The sequence below is a fragment of the Hypomesus nipponensis genome, chromosome 20 (assembly GCF_054491055.1).
Source record: "Hypomesus nipponensis isolate SF chromosome 20, ASM5449105v1, whole genome shotgun sequence".
NCBI classification, from domain to species: domain Eukaryota; kingdom Metazoa; phylum Chordata; class Actinopteri; order Osmeriformes; family Osmeridae; genus Hypomesus; species Hypomesus nipponensis.
The window spans coordinates 4204964-4214609 of NC_140380.1; the positions used below are offsets into that span (position 1 = coordinate 4204964).

The 9646-nt window shown below is 54.2% G+C and overlaps 54 non-coding genes across 54 annotated transcripts; 34 read left to right on the forward strand and 20 right to left on the reverse strand.

Moving 5' to 3' along the window:
• Positions 1 to 91: 91 nt before the first annotated feature.
• trnae-cuc (transfer RNA glutamic acid (anticodon CUC)) lies at positions 92 to 163 on the forward strand. Its single transcript has one exon. It is a non-coding gene; the product is annotated as a tRNA-Glu (tRNA).
• Positions 164 to 252: 89 nt separating this feature from the next.
• Positions 253 to 342, reverse strand: trnay-gua (transfer RNA tyrosine (anticodon GUA)). The gene is given in 2 exon segments: positions 253 to 288; positions 306 to 342. It is a non-coding gene; the product is annotated as a tRNA-Tyr (tRNA).
• Positions 343 to 451: 109 nt separating this feature from the next.
• trnae-uuc (transfer RNA glutamic acid (anticodon UUC)) lies at positions 452 to 523 on the forward strand. Its single transcript has one exon. It is a non-coding gene; the product is annotated as a tRNA-Glu (tRNA).
• Positions 524 to 614: 91 nt separating this feature from the next.
• Positions 615 to 686, forward strand: trnae-cuc (transfer RNA glutamic acid (anticodon CUC)). The gene has a single exon. It is a non-coding gene; the product is annotated as a tRNA-Glu (tRNA).
• A 95-nt stretch (positions 687 to 781) lies between these two features.
• Positions 782 to 871, reverse strand: trnay-gua (transfer RNA tyrosine (anticodon GUA)). The gene is given in 2 exon segments: positions 782 to 817; positions 835 to 871. It is a non-coding gene; the product is annotated as a tRNA-Tyr (tRNA).
• A 109-nt stretch (positions 872 to 980) lies between these two features.
• trnae-uuc (transfer RNA glutamic acid (anticodon UUC)) lies at positions 981 to 1052 on the forward strand. Its single transcript has one exon. It is a non-coding gene; the product is annotated as a tRNA-Glu (tRNA).
• Positions 1053 to 1143: 91 nt separating this feature from the next.
• On the forward strand, positions 1144 to 1215 carry trnae-cuc (transfer RNA glutamic acid (anticodon CUC)). The gene has a single exon. It is a non-coding gene; the product is annotated as a tRNA-Glu (tRNA).
• Positions 1216 to 1310: 95 nt separating this feature from the next.
• Positions 1311 to 1400, reverse strand: trnay-gua (transfer RNA tyrosine (anticodon GUA)). Its single transcript is given in 2 exon segments — positions 1311 to 1346; positions 1364 to 1400. It is a non-coding gene; the product is annotated as a tRNA-Tyr (tRNA).
• Positions 1401 to 1509: 109 nt separating this feature from the next.
• trnae-uuc (transfer RNA glutamic acid (anticodon UUC)) lies at positions 1510 to 1581 on the forward strand. The gene has a single exon. It is a non-coding gene; the product is annotated as a tRNA-Glu (tRNA).
• Positions 1582 to 1672: 91 nt separating this feature from the next.
• trnae-cuc (transfer RNA glutamic acid (anticodon CUC)) lies at positions 1673 to 1744 on the forward strand. The gene has a single exon. It is a non-coding gene; the product is annotated as a tRNA-Glu (tRNA).
• An 89-nt stretch (positions 1745 to 1833) lies between these two features.
• trnay-gua (transfer RNA tyrosine (anticodon GUA)) lies at positions 1834 to 1923 on the reverse strand. The gene is given in 2 exon segments: positions 1834 to 1869; positions 1887 to 1923. It is a non-coding gene; the product is annotated as a tRNA-Tyr (tRNA).
• A 109-nt stretch (positions 1924 to 2032) lies between these two features.
• Positions 2033 to 2104, forward strand: trnae-uuc (transfer RNA glutamic acid (anticodon UUC)). Its single transcript has one exon. It is a non-coding gene; the product is annotated as a tRNA-Glu (tRNA).
• Positions 2105 to 2195: 91 nt separating this feature from the next.
• Positions 2196 to 2267, forward strand: trnae-cuc (transfer RNA glutamic acid (anticodon CUC)). The gene has a single exon. It is a non-coding gene; the product is annotated as a tRNA-Glu (tRNA).
• A 96-nt stretch (positions 2268 to 2363) lies between these two features.
• Positions 2364 to 2453, reverse strand: trnay-gua (transfer RNA tyrosine (anticodon GUA)). The gene is given in 2 exon segments: positions 2364 to 2399; positions 2417 to 2453. It is a non-coding gene; the product is annotated as a tRNA-Tyr (tRNA).
• A 109-nt stretch (positions 2454 to 2562) lies between these two features.
• Positions 2563 to 2634, forward strand: trnae-uuc (transfer RNA glutamic acid (anticodon UUC)). Its single transcript has one exon. It is a non-coding gene; the product is annotated as a tRNA-Glu (tRNA).
• Positions 2635 to 2725: 91 nt separating this feature from the next.
• On the forward strand, positions 2726 to 2797 carry trnae-cuc (transfer RNA glutamic acid (anticodon CUC)). The gene has a single exon. It is a non-coding gene; the product is annotated as a tRNA-Glu (tRNA).
• A 95-nt stretch (positions 2798 to 2892) lies between these two features.
• Positions 2893 to 2982, reverse strand: trnay-gua (transfer RNA tyrosine (anticodon GUA)). The gene is given in 2 exon segments: positions 2893 to 2928; positions 2946 to 2982. It is a non-coding gene; the product is annotated as a tRNA-Tyr (tRNA).
• A 109-nt stretch (positions 2983 to 3091) lies between these two features.
• Positions 3092 to 3163, forward strand: trnae-uuc (transfer RNA glutamic acid (anticodon UUC)). The gene has a single exon. It is a non-coding gene; the product is annotated as a tRNA-Glu (tRNA).
• A 91-nt stretch (positions 3164 to 3254) lies between these two features.
• Positions 3255 to 3326, forward strand: trnae-cuc (transfer RNA glutamic acid (anticodon CUC)). The gene has a single exon. It is a non-coding gene; the product is annotated as a tRNA-Glu (tRNA).
• Positions 3327 to 3415: 89 nt separating this feature from the next.
• trnay-gua (transfer RNA tyrosine (anticodon GUA)) lies at positions 3416 to 3505 on the reverse strand. The gene is given in 2 exon segments: positions 3416 to 3451; positions 3469 to 3505. It is a non-coding gene; the product is annotated as a tRNA-Tyr (tRNA).
• A 109-nt stretch (positions 3506 to 3614) lies between these two features.
• Positions 3615 to 3686, forward strand: trnae-uuc (transfer RNA glutamic acid (anticodon UUC)). The gene has a single exon. It is a non-coding gene; the product is annotated as a tRNA-Glu (tRNA).
• A 91-nt stretch (positions 3687 to 3777) lies between these two features.
• Positions 3778 to 3849, forward strand: trnae-cuc (transfer RNA glutamic acid (anticodon CUC)). Its single transcript has one exon. It is a non-coding gene; the product is annotated as a tRNA-Glu (tRNA).
• Positions 3850 to 3944: 95 nt separating this feature from the next.
• trnay-gua (transfer RNA tyrosine (anticodon GUA)) lies at positions 3945 to 4034 on the reverse strand. The gene is given in 2 exon segments: positions 3945 to 3980; positions 3998 to 4034. It is a non-coding gene; the product is annotated as a tRNA-Tyr (tRNA).
• A 109-nt stretch (positions 4035 to 4143) lies between these two features.
• trnae-uuc (transfer RNA glutamic acid (anticodon UUC)) lies at positions 4144 to 4215 on the forward strand. The gene has a single exon. It is a non-coding gene; the product is annotated as a tRNA-Glu (tRNA).
• A 91-nt stretch (positions 4216 to 4306) lies between these two features.
• trnae-cuc (transfer RNA glutamic acid (anticodon CUC)) lies at positions 4307 to 4378 on the forward strand. The gene has a single exon. It is a non-coding gene; the product is annotated as a tRNA-Glu (tRNA).
• A 95-nt stretch (positions 4379 to 4473) lies between these two features.
• trnay-gua (transfer RNA tyrosine (anticodon GUA)) lies at positions 4474 to 4563 on the reverse strand. The gene is given in 2 exon segments: positions 4474 to 4509; positions 4527 to 4563. It is a non-coding gene; the product is annotated as a tRNA-Tyr (tRNA).
• A 109-nt stretch (positions 4564 to 4672) lies between these two features.
• On the forward strand, positions 4673 to 4744 carry trnae-uuc (transfer RNA glutamic acid (anticodon UUC)). The gene has a single exon. It is a non-coding gene; the product is annotated as a tRNA-Glu (tRNA).
• Positions 4745 to 4833: 89 nt separating this feature from the next.
• On the reverse strand, positions 4834 to 4923 carry trnay-gua (transfer RNA tyrosine (anticodon GUA)). Its single transcript is given in 2 exon segments — positions 4834 to 4869; positions 4887 to 4923. It is a non-coding gene; the product is annotated as a tRNA-Tyr (tRNA).
• Positions 4924 to 5032: 109 nt separating this feature from the next.
• On the forward strand, positions 5033 to 5104 carry trnae-cuc (transfer RNA glutamic acid (anticodon CUC)). Its single transcript has one exon. It is a non-coding gene; the product is annotated as a tRNA-Glu (tRNA).
• Positions 5105 to 5200: 96 nt separating this feature from the next.
• On the reverse strand, positions 5201 to 5290 carry trnay-gua (transfer RNA tyrosine (anticodon GUA)). The gene is given in 2 exon segments: positions 5201 to 5236; positions 5254 to 5290. It is a non-coding gene; the product is annotated as a tRNA-Tyr (tRNA).
• A 109-nt stretch (positions 5291 to 5399) lies between these two features.
• Positions 5400 to 5471, forward strand: trnae-uuc (transfer RNA glutamic acid (anticodon UUC)). The gene has a single exon. It is a non-coding gene; the product is annotated as a tRNA-Glu (tRNA).
• Positions 5472 to 5562: 91 nt separating this feature from the next.
• trnae-cuc (transfer RNA glutamic acid (anticodon CUC)) lies at positions 5563 to 5634 on the forward strand. The gene has a single exon. It is a non-coding gene; the product is annotated as a tRNA-Glu (tRNA).
• A 95-nt stretch (positions 5635 to 5729) lies between these two features.
• On the reverse strand, positions 5730 to 5819 carry trnay-gua (transfer RNA tyrosine (anticodon GUA)). The gene is given in 2 exon segments: positions 5730 to 5765; positions 5783 to 5819. It is a non-coding gene; the product is annotated as a tRNA-Tyr (tRNA).
• A 109-nt stretch (positions 5820 to 5928) lies between these two features.
• Positions 5929 to 6000, forward strand: trnae-uuc (transfer RNA glutamic acid (anticodon UUC)). The gene has a single exon. It is a non-coding gene; the product is annotated as a tRNA-Glu (tRNA).
• Positions 6001 to 6089: 89 nt separating this feature from the next.
• Positions 6090 to 6179, reverse strand: trnay-gua (transfer RNA tyrosine (anticodon GUA)). The gene is given in 2 exon segments: positions 6090 to 6125; positions 6143 to 6179. It is a non-coding gene; the product is annotated as a tRNA-Tyr (tRNA).
• Positions 6180 to 6288: 109 nt separating this feature from the next.
• trnae-cuc (transfer RNA glutamic acid (anticodon CUC)) lies at positions 6289 to 6360 on the forward strand. The gene has a single exon. It is a non-coding gene; the product is annotated as a tRNA-Glu (tRNA).
• A 96-nt stretch (positions 6361 to 6456) lies between these two features.
• On the reverse strand, positions 6457 to 6546 carry trnay-gua (transfer RNA tyrosine (anticodon GUA)). Its single transcript is given in 2 exon segments — positions 6457 to 6492; positions 6510 to 6546. It is a non-coding gene; the product is annotated as a tRNA-Tyr (tRNA).
• Positions 6547 to 6655: 109 nt separating this feature from the next.
• On the forward strand, positions 6656 to 6727 carry trnae-uuc (transfer RNA glutamic acid (anticodon UUC)). The gene has a single exon. It is a non-coding gene; the product is annotated as a tRNA-Glu (tRNA).
• Positions 6728 to 6818: 91 nt separating this feature from the next.
• Positions 6819 to 6890, forward strand: trnae-cuc (transfer RNA glutamic acid (anticodon CUC)). The gene has a single exon. It is a non-coding gene; the product is annotated as a tRNA-Glu (tRNA).
• A 95-nt stretch (positions 6891 to 6985) lies between these two features.
• Positions 6986 to 7075, reverse strand: trnay-gua (transfer RNA tyrosine (anticodon GUA)). Its single transcript is given in 2 exon segments — positions 6986 to 7021; positions 7039 to 7075. It is a non-coding gene; the product is annotated as a tRNA-Tyr (tRNA).
• Positions 7076 to 7184: 109 nt separating this feature from the next.
• trnae-uuc (transfer RNA glutamic acid (anticodon UUC)) lies at positions 7185 to 7256 on the forward strand. The gene has a single exon. It is a non-coding gene; the product is annotated as a tRNA-Glu (tRNA).
• Positions 7257 to 7345: 89 nt separating this feature from the next.
• On the reverse strand, positions 7346 to 7435 carry trnay-gua (transfer RNA tyrosine (anticodon GUA)). Its single transcript is given in 2 exon segments — positions 7346 to 7381; positions 7399 to 7435. It is a non-coding gene; the product is annotated as a tRNA-Tyr (tRNA).
• Positions 7436 to 7544: 109 nt separating this feature from the next.
• Positions 7545 to 7616, forward strand: trnae-cuc (transfer RNA glutamic acid (anticodon CUC)). The gene has a single exon. It is a non-coding gene; the product is annotated as a tRNA-Glu (tRNA).
• Positions 7617 to 7712: 96 nt separating this feature from the next.
• Positions 7713 to 7802, reverse strand: trnay-gua (transfer RNA tyrosine (anticodon GUA)). Its single transcript is given in 2 exon segments — positions 7713 to 7748; positions 7766 to 7802. It is a non-coding gene; the product is annotated as a tRNA-Tyr (tRNA).
• A 109-nt stretch (positions 7803 to 7911) lies between these two features.
• Positions 7912 to 7983, forward strand: trnae-uuc (transfer RNA glutamic acid (anticodon UUC)). Its single transcript has one exon. It is a non-coding gene; the product is annotated as a tRNA-Glu (tRNA).
• A 91-nt stretch (positions 7984 to 8074) lies between these two features.
• Positions 8075 to 8146, forward strand: trnae-cuc (transfer RNA glutamic acid (anticodon CUC)). The gene has a single exon. It is a non-coding gene; the product is annotated as a tRNA-Glu (tRNA).
• Positions 8147 to 8241: 95 nt separating this feature from the next.
• Positions 8242 to 8331, reverse strand: trnay-gua (transfer RNA tyrosine (anticodon GUA)). Its single transcript is given in 2 exon segments — positions 8242 to 8277; positions 8295 to 8331. It is a non-coding gene; the product is annotated as a tRNA-Tyr (tRNA).
• Positions 8332 to 8440: 109 nt separating this feature from the next.
• Positions 8441 to 8512, forward strand: trnae-uuc (transfer RNA glutamic acid (anticodon UUC)). The gene has a single exon. It is a non-coding gene; the product is annotated as a tRNA-Glu (tRNA).
• Positions 8513 to 8603: 91 nt separating this feature from the next.
• On the forward strand, positions 8604 to 8675 carry trnae-cuc (transfer RNA glutamic acid (anticodon CUC)). The gene has a single exon. It is a non-coding gene; the product is annotated as a tRNA-Glu (tRNA).
• Positions 8676 to 8770: 95 nt separating this feature from the next.
• Positions 8771 to 8860, reverse strand: trnay-gua (transfer RNA tyrosine (anticodon GUA)). Its single transcript is given in 2 exon segments — positions 8771 to 8806; positions 8824 to 8860. It is a non-coding gene; the product is annotated as a tRNA-Tyr (tRNA).
• Positions 8861 to 8969: 109 nt separating this feature from the next.
• trnae-uuc (transfer RNA glutamic acid (anticodon UUC)) lies at positions 8970 to 9041 on the forward strand. Its single transcript has one exon. It is a non-coding gene; the product is annotated as a tRNA-Glu (tRNA).
• An 89-nt stretch (positions 9042 to 9130) lies between these two features.
• Positions 9131 to 9220, reverse strand: trnay-gua (transfer RNA tyrosine (anticodon GUA)). The gene is given in 2 exon segments: positions 9131 to 9166; positions 9184 to 9220. It is a non-coding gene; the product is annotated as a tRNA-Tyr (tRNA).
• A 109-nt stretch (positions 9221 to 9329) lies between these two features.
• Positions 9330 to 9401, forward strand: trnae-uuc (transfer RNA glutamic acid (anticodon UUC)). Its single transcript has one exon. It is a non-coding gene; the product is annotated as a tRNA-Glu (tRNA).
• A 91-nt stretch (positions 9402 to 9492) lies between these two features.
• trnae-cuc (transfer RNA glutamic acid (anticodon CUC)) lies at positions 9493 to 9564 on the forward strand. The gene has a single exon. It is a non-coding gene; the product is annotated as a tRNA-Glu (tRNA).
• Positions 9565 to 9646: the final 82 nt, after the last annotated feature.

Below are 9646 nucleotides of genomic sequence, written 5' to 3' on the forward strand. Positions count from 1 at the left end.
CTTAAGGTTCGGTGGAAGTCTTTGCCTTTTGACAGGCTTCATTTTGCAACTTGCTCCTCATCTTTGACAGCGAGCAGAAGAAGCCAAGCTCTCCCTGGTGGTCTAGTGGCTAGGATTCGGCGCTCTCACCGCCGCGGCCCGGGTTCGATTCCCGGTCAGGGATAACAGTTTTTAGACCTCTCTCAAAATTGGGGGGGGTCTCAAGCGCTAGCCTTAATGCATCGTGGCCAGATTTCTACGCCAAAACATCCCTCCTTCGAGCCGGATTTGAACCAGCGACCTAAGGATTTCTAACCGTGTTTGACCTACAGTCCTCCGCTCTACCAACTGAGCTATCGAAGGGTGAGCAAGTGAGATGCTTTATTTGCGAGCAAGGCACGCCATCTCCCATCCTCCAGTTCAGACACGAAAGAAAAAAAGCCCTTATTGACGCAGGCGCCTTTGACGTGTCTCCCTGGTGGTCTAGTGGCTAGGATTCGGCGCTTTCACCGCCGCGGCCCGGGTTCGATTCCCGGTCAGGGAACTTAAGGTTCGGTGGAAGTCTTTGCCTTTTGACAGGCTTCATTTTGCAACTTGCTCCTCATCTTTGACAGCGAGCAGAGGAAGCCAAGCTCTCCCTGGTGGTCTAGTGGCTAGTATTCGGCGCTCTCACCGCCGCGGCCCGGGTTCGATTCCCGGTCAGGGAAAACAGTTTTTAGACCTCTCTCAAAATTGGGGGGGGTGGGGGTCTCAAGCGCTAGCCTTAATGCATCGTGGCCAGATTTCTACGCCAAAACATCCCTCCTTCGAGCCGGATTTGAACCAGCGACCTAAGGATTTCTAACCGTGTTTGACCTACAGTCCTCCGCTCTACCAACTGAGCTATCGAAGGGTGAGCAAGTGAGATGCTTTATTTGCGAGCAAGGCACGCCATCTCCCATCCTCCAGTTCAGACACGAAAGAAAAAAAGCCCTTGCTGACGCAGGCGCCTTTGACGTGTCTCCCTGGTGGTCTAGTGGCTAGGATTCGGCGCTTTCACCGCCGCGGCCCGGGTTCGATTCCCGGTCAGGGAACTTAAGGTTCGGTGGAAGTCTTTGCCTTTTGACAGGCTTCATTTTGCAACTTGCTCCTCATCTTTGACAGCGAGCAGAGGAAGCCAAGCTCTCCCTGGTGGTCTAGTGGCTAGGATTCGGCGCTCTCACCGCCGCGGCCCGGGTTCGATTCCCGGTCAGGGAAAACAGTTTTTAGACCTATCTCAAAATTTGGGGGGGTGGGGGTCTCAAGCGCTAGCCTTAATGCATCGTGGCCAGATTTCTACGCCAAAACATCCTTCCTTCGAGCCGGATTTGAACCAGCGACCTAAGGATTTCTAACCGTGTTTGACCTACAGTCCTCCGCTCTACCAACTGAGCTATCGAAGGGTGAGCAAGTGAGATGCTTTATTTGCGAGCAAGGCACGCCATCTCCCATCCTCCAGTTCAGACACGAAAGAAAAAAAGCCCTTGCTGACGCAGGCGCCTTTGACGTGTCTCCCTGGTGGTCTAGTGGCTAGGATTCGGCGCTTTCACCGCCGCGGCCCGGGTTCGATTCCCGGTCAGGGAACTTAAGGTTCGGTGGAAGTCTTTGCCTTTTGACAGGCTTCATTTTGCAACTTGCTCCTCATCTTTGACAGCGAGCAGAGGAAGCCAAGCTCTCCCTGGTGGTCTAGTGGCTAGGATTCGGCGCTCTCACCGCCGCGGCCCGGGTTCGATTCCCGGTCAGGGATAACAGTTTTTAGACCTCTCTCAAAATTGGGGGGGGTCTCAAGCGCTAGCCTTAATGCATCGTGGCCAGATTTCTACGCCAAAACATCCCTCCTTAGAGCCGGATTTGAACCAGCGACCTAAGGATTTCTAACCGTGTTTGACCTACAGTCCTCCGCTCTACCAACTGAGCTATCGAAGGGTGAGCAAGTGAGATGCTTTATTTGCGAGCAAGGCACGCCATCTCCCATCCTCCAGTTCAGACACGAAAGAAAAAAAGCCCTTGCTGACGCAGGCGTCTTTGACGTGTCTCCCTGGTGGTCTAGTGGCTAGGATTCGGCGCTTTCACCGCCGCGGCCCGGGTTCGATTCCCGGTCAGGGAACTTAAGGTTCGGTGGAAGTCTTTGCCTTTTGACAGGCTTCATTTTGCAACTTGCTCCTCATCTTTGACAGCGAGCAGAAGAAGCCAAGCTCTCCCTGGTGGTCTAGTGGCTAGGATTCGGCGCTCTCACCGCCGCGGCCCGGGTTCGATTCCCGGTCAGGGAAAACAGTTTTTAGACCTCTCTCAAAATTGGGGGGGGGTGGGGGTCTCAAGCGCTAGCCTTAATGCATCGTGGCCAGATTTCTACGCCAAAACATCCCTCCTTCGAGCCGGATTTGAACCAGCGACCTAAGGATTTCTAACCGTGTTTGACCTACAGTCCTCCGCTCTACCAACTGAGCTATCGAAGGGTGAGCAAGTGAGATGCTTTATTTGCGAGCAAGGCACGCCATCTCCCATCCTCCAGTTCAGACACGAAAGAAAAAAAGCCCTTGCTGACGCAGGCGCCTTTGACGTGTCTCCCTGGTGGTCTAGTGGCTAGGATTCGGCGCTTTCACCGCCGCGGCCCGGGTTCGATTCCCGGTCAGGGAACTTAAGGTTCGGTGGAAGTCTTTGCCTTTTGACAGGCTTCATTTTGCAACTTGCTCCTCATCTTTGACAGCGAGCAGAGGAAGCCAAGCTCTCCCTGGTGGTCTAGTGGCTAGGATTCGGCGCTCTCACCGCCGCGGCCCGGGTTCGATTCCCGGTCAGGGAAAACAGTTTTTAGACCTATCTCAAAATTTGGGGGGGTGGGGGTCTCAAGCGCTAGCCTTAATGCATCGTGGCCAGATTTCTACGCCAAAACATCCTTCCTTCGAGCCGGATTTGAACCAGCGACCTAAGGATTTCTAACCGTGTTTGACCTACAGTCCTCCGCTCTACCAACTGAGCTATCGAAGGGTGAGCAAGTGAGATGCTTTATTTGCGAGCAAGGCACGCCATCTCCCATCCTCCAGTTCAGACACGAAAGAAAAAAAGCCCTTGCTGACGCAGGCGCCTTTGACGTGTCTCCCTGGTGGTCTAGTGGCTAGGATTCGGCGCTTTCACCGCCGCGGCCCGGGTTCGATTCCCGGTCAGGGAACTTAAGGTTCGGTGGAAGTCTTTGCCTTTTGACAGGCTTCATTTTGCAACTTGCTCCTCATCTTTGACAGCGAGCAGAAGAAGCCAAGCTCTCCCTGGTGGTCTAGTGGCTAGGATTCGGCGCTCTCACCGCCGCGGCCCGGGTTCGATTCCCGGTCAGGGATAACAGTTTTTAGACCTCTCTCAAAATTGGGGGGGGTCTCAAGCGCTAGCCTTAATGCATCGTGGCCAGATTTCTACGCCAAAACATCCCTCCTTCGAGCCGGATTTGAACCAGCGACCTAAGGATTTCTAACCGTGTTTGACCTACAGTCCTCCGCTCTACCAACTGAGCTATCGAAGGGTGAGCAAGTGAGATGCTTTATTTGCGAGCAAGGCACGCCATCTCCCATCCTCCAGTTCAGACACGAAAGAAAAAAAGCCCTTATTGACGCAGGCGCCTTTGACGTGTCTCCCTGGTGGTCTAGTGGCTAGGATTCGGCGCTTTCACCGCCGCGGCCCGGGTTCGATTCCCGGTCAGGGAACTTAAGGTTCGGTGGAAGTCTTTGCCTTTTGACAGGCTTCATTTTGCAACTTGCTCCTCATCTTTGACAGCGAGCAGAGGAAGCCAAGCTCTCCCTGGTGGTCTAGTGGCTAGTATTCGGCGCTCTCACCGCCGCGGCCCGGGTTCGATTCCCGGTCAGGGAAAACAGTTTTTAGACCTCTCTCAAAATTGGGGGGGGTGGGGGTCTCAAGCGCTAGCCTTAATGCATCGTGGCCAGATTTCTACGCCAAAACATCCCTCCTTCGAGCCGGATTTGAACCAGCGACCTAAGGATTTCTAACCGTGTTTGACCTACAGTCCTCCGCTCTACCAACTGAGCTATCGAAGGGTGAGCAAGTGAGATGCTTTATTTGCGAGCAAGGCACGCCATCTCCCATCCTCCAGTTCAGACACGAAAGAAAAAAAGCCCTTGCTGACGCAGGCGCCTTTGACGTGTCTCCCTGGTGGTCTAGTGGCTAGGATTCGGCGCTTTCACCGCCGCGGCCCGGGTTCGATTCCCGGTCAGGGAACTTAAGGTTCGGTGGAAGTCTTTGCCTTTTGACAGGCTTCATTTTGCAACTTGCTCCTCATCTTTGACAGCGAGCAGAGGAAGCCAAGCTCTCCCTGGTGGTCTAGTGGCTAGGATTCGGCGCTCTCACCGCCGCGGCCCGGGTTTGATTCCCGGTCAGGGAAAACAGTTTTTAGACCTCTCTCAAAATTGGGGGGGGTGGGGGTCTCAAGCGCTAGCCTTAATGCATCGTGGCCAGATTTCTACGCCAAAACATCCCTCCTTCGAGCCGGATTTGAACCAGCGACCTAAGGATTTCTAACCATGTTTGACCTACAGTCCTCCGCTCTACCAACTGAGCTATCGAAGGGTGAGCAAGTGAGATGCTTTATTTGCGAGCAAGGCACGCCATCTCCCATCCTCCAGTTCAGACACGAAAGAAAAAAAGCCCTTGCTGACGCAGGCGCCTTTGACGTGTCTCCCTGGTGGTCTAGTGGCTAGGATTCGGCGCTTTCACCGCTGCGGCCCGGGTTCGATTCCCGGTCAGGGAAAACAGTTTTTAGACCTCTCTCAAAATTGGTGGGGGTCTCCAGCGCTGGCCTTAATGCATCGTGGCCAGATTTCTACGCCAAAACATCCCTCCTTCGAGCCGGATTTGAACCAGCGACCTAAGGATTTCTAACCGTGTTTGACCTACAGTCCTCCGCTCTACCAACTGAGCTATCGAAGGGTGAGCAAGTGAGATGCTTTATTTGCGAGCAAGGCACGCCATCTCCCATCCTCCAGTTCAGACACGAAAGAAAAAAAGCCCTTGCTGACGCAGGCGTCTTTGACGTGTCTCCCTGGTGGTCTAGTGGCTAGGATTCGGCGCTCTCACCGCCGCGGCCCGGGTTCGATTCCCGGTCAGGGAAAACAGTTTTTAGACCTCTCTCAAAATTGGGGGGGGGTGGGGGTCTGAAGCGCTAGCCTTAATGCATCGTGGCCAGATTTCTACGCCAAAACATCCCTCCTTCGAGCCGGATTTGAACCAGCGACCTAAGGATTTCTAACCGTGTTTGACCTACAGTCCTCCGCTCTACCAACTGAGCTATCGAAGGGTGAGCAAGTGAGATGCTTTATTTGCGAGCAAGGCACGCCATCTCCCATCCTCCAGTTCAGACACGAAAGAAAAAAAGCCCTTGCTGACGCAGGCACCTTTGACGTGTCTCCCTGGTGGTCTAGTGGCTAGGATTCGGCGCTTTCACCGCCGCGGCCCGGGTTCGATTCCCGGTCAGGGAACTTAAGGTTCGGTGGAAGTCTTTGCCTTTTGACAGGCTTCATTTTGCAACTTGCTCCTCATCTTTGACAGCGAGCAGAGGAAGCCAAGCTCTCCCTGGTGGTCTAGTGGCTAGGATTCGGCGCTCTCACCGCCGCGGCCCGGGTTTGATTCCCGGTCAGGGAAAACAGTTTTTAGACCTCTCTCAAAATTGGGGGGGGTGGGGGTCTCAAGCGCTAGCCTTAATGCATCGTGGCCAGATTTCTACGCCAAAACATCCCTCCTTCGAGCCGGATTTGAACCAGCGACCTAAGGATTTCTAACCATGTTTGACCTACAGTCCTCCGCTCTACCAACTGAGCTATCGAAGGGTGAGCAAGTGAGATGCTTTATTTGCGAGCAAGGCACGCCATCTCCCATCCTCCAGTTCAGACACGAAAGAAAAAAAGCCCTTGCTGACGCAGGCGCCTTTGACGTGTCTCCCTGGTGGTCTAGTGGCTAGGATTCGGCGCTTTCACCGCTGCGGCCCGGGTTCGATTCCCGGTCAGGGAAAACAGTTTTTAGACCTCTCTCAAAATTGGTGGGGGTCTCCAGCGCTGGCCTTAATGCATCGTGGCCAGATTTCTACGCCAAAACATCCCTCCTTCGAGCCGGATTTGAACCAGCGACCTAAGGATTTCTAACCGTGTTTGACCTACAGTCCTCCGCTCTACCAACTGAGCTATCGAAGGGTGAGCAAGTGAGATGCTTTATTTGCGAGCAAGGCACGCCATCTCCCATCCTCCAGTTCAGACACGAAAGAAAAAAAGCCCTTGCTGACGCAGGCGTCTTTGACGTGTCTCCCTGGTGGTCTAGTGGCTAGGATTCGGCGCTCTCACCGCCGCGGCCCGGGTTCGATTCCCGGTCAGGGAAAACAGTTTTTAGACCTCTCTCAAAATTGGGGGGGGGTGGGGGTCTGAAGCGCTAGCCTTAATGCATCGTGGCCAGATTTCTACGCCAAAACATCCCTCCTTCGAGCCGGATTTGAACCAGCGACCTAAGGATTTCTAACCGTGTTTGACCTACAGTCCTCCGCTCTACCAACTGAGCTATCGAAGGGTGAGCAAGTGAGATGCTTTATTTGCGAGCAAGGCACGCCATCTCCCATCCTCCAGTTCAGACACGAAAGAAAAAAAGCCCTTGCTGACGCAGGCGCCTTTGACGTGTCTCCCTGGTGGTCTAGTGGCTAGGATTCGGCGCTTTCACCGCCGCGGCCCGGGTTCGATTCCCGGTCAGGGAACTTAAGGTTCGGTGGAAGTCTTTGCCTTTTGACAGGCTTCATTTTGCAACTTGCTCCTCATCTTTGACAGCGAGCAGAGGAAGCCAAGCTCTCCCTGGTGGTCTAGTGGCTAGGATTCGGCGCTCTCACCGCCGCGGCCCGGGTTTGATTCCCGGTCAGGGAAAACAGTTTTTAGACCTCTCTCAAAATTGGGGGGGGTGGGGGTCTCAAGCGCTAGCCTTAATGCATCGTGGCCAGATTTCTACGCCAAAACATCCCTCCTTCGAGCCGGATTTGAACCAGCGACCTAAGGATTTCTAACCATGTTTGACCTACAGTCCTCCGCTCTACCAACTGAGCTATCGAAGGGTGAGCAAGTGAGATGCTTTATTTGCGAGCAAGGCACGCCATCTCCCATCCTCCAGTTCAGACACGAAAGAAAAAAAGCCCTTGCTGACGCAGGCGCCTTTGACGTGTCTCCCTGGTGGTCTAGTGGCTAGGATTCGGCGCTTTCACCGCTGCGGCCCGGGTTCGATTCCCGGTCAGGGAAAACAGTTTTTAGACCTCTCTCAAAATTGGTGGGGGTCTCCAGCGCTGGCCTTAATGCATCGTGGCCAGATTTCTACGCCAAAACATCCCTCCTTCGAGCCGGATTTGAACCAGCGACCTAAGGATTTCTAACCGTGTTTGACCTACAGTCCTCCGCTCTACCAACTGAGCTATCGAAGGGTGAGCAAGTGAGATGCTTTATTTGCGAGCAAGGCACGCCATCTCCCATCCTCCAGTTCAGACACGAAAGAAAAAAAGCCCTTGCTGACGCAGGCGTCTTTGACGTGTCTCCCTGGTGGTCTAGTGGCTAGGATTCGGCGCTCTCACCGCCGCGGCCCGGGTTCGATTCCCGGTCAGGGAAAACAGTTTTTAGACCTCTCTCAAAATTGGGGGGGGGTGGGGGTCTGAAGCGCTAGCCTTAATGCATCGTGGCCAGATTTCTACGCCAAAACATCCCTCCTTCGAGCCGGATTTGAACCAGCGACCTAAGGATTTCTAACCGTGTTTGACCTACAGTCCTCCGCTCTACCAACTGAGCTATCGAAGGGTGAGCAAGTGAGATGCTTTATTTGCGAGCAAGGCACGCCATCTCCCATCCTCCAGTTCAGACACGAAAGAAAAAAAGCCCTTGCTGACGCAGGCACCTTTGACGTGTCTCCCTGGTGGTCTAGTGGCTAGGATTCGGCGCTTTCACCGCCGCGGCCCGGGTTCGATTCCCGGTCAGGGAACTTAAGGTTCGGTGGAAGTCTTTGCCTTTTGACAGGCTTCATTTTGCAACTTGCTCCTCATCTTTGACAGCGAGCAGAGGAAGCCAAGCTCTCCCTGGTGGTCTAGTGGCTAGGATTCGGCGCTCTCACCGCCGCGGCCCGGGTTTGATTCCCGGTCAGGGAAAACAGTTTTTAGACCTCTCTCAAAATTGGGGGGGGTGGGGGTCTCAAGCGCTAGCCTTAATGCATCGTGGCCAGATTTCTACGCCAAAACATCCCTCCTTCGAGCCGGATTTGAACCAGCGACCTAAGGATTTCTAACCATGTTTGACCTACAGTCCTCCGCTCTACCAACTGAGCTATCGAAGGGTGAGCAAGTGAGATGCTTTATTTGCGAGCAAGGCACGCCATCTCCCATCCTCCAGTTCAGACACGAAAGAAAAAAAGCCCTTGCTGACGCAGGCGTCTTTGACGTGTCTCCCTGGTGGTCTAGTGGCTAGGATTCGGCGCTTTCACCGCCGCGGCCCGGGTTCGATTCCCGGTCAGGGAACTTAAGGTTCGGTGGAAGTCTTTGCCTTTTGACAGGCTTCATTTTGCAACTTGCTCCTCATCTTTGACAGCGAGCAGAGGAAGCCAAGCTCTCCCTGGTGGTCTAGTGGCTAGGATTCGGCGCTCTCACCGCCGCGGCCCGGGTTCGATTCCCGGTCAGGGAAAACAGTTTTTAGACCTCTCTCAAAATTGGGGGGGGTGGGGGTCTCAAGCGCTAGCCTTAATGCATCGTGGCCAGATTTCTACGACAAAACATCCCTCCTTCGAGCCGGATTTGAACCAGCGACCTAAGGATTTCTAACCGTGTTTGACCTACAGTCCTCCGCTCTACCAACTGAGCTATCGAAGGGTGAGCAAGTGAGATGCTTTATTTGCGAGCAAGGCACGCCATCTCCCATCCTCCAGTTCAGACACGAAAGAAAAAAAGCCCTTGCTGACGCAGGCGTCTTTGACGTGTCTCCCTGGTGGTCTAGTGGCTAGGATTCGGCGCTTTCACCGCCGCGGCCCGGGTTCGATTCCCGGTCAGGGAAAACAGTTTTTAGACCTCTCTCAAAATTGGTGGGGGTCTCCAGCGCTGGCCTTAATGCATCGTGGCCAGATTTCTACGCCAAAACATACCTCCTTCGAGCCGGATTTGAACCAGCGACCTAAGGATTTCTAACCGTGTTTGACCTACAGTCCTCCGCTGTACCAACTGAGCTATCGAAGGGTGAGCAAGTGAGATGCTTTATTTGCGAGCAAGGCACGCCATCTCCCATCCTCCAGTTCAGACACGAAAGAAAAAAAGCCCTTGCTGACGCAGGCGTCTTTGACGTGTCTCCCTGGTGGTCTAGTGGCTAGGATTCGGCGCTTTCACCGCCGCGGCCCGGGTTCGATTCCCGGTCAGGGAACTTAAGGTTCGGTGGAAGTCTTTGCCTTTTGACAGGCTTCATTTTGCAACTTGCTCCTCATCTTTGACAGCGAGCAGAGGAAGCCAAGCTCTCCCTGGTGGTCTAGTGGCTAGGATTCGGCGCTCTCACCGCCGCGGCCCGGGTTCGATTCCCGGTCAGGGAAAACAGTTTTTAGACCTCTCTCAAAATTGGGGGGGGTGGGGGTCTCAAGCGCTAGCCTTAATGCATCGTGGCCAGATTTCTAC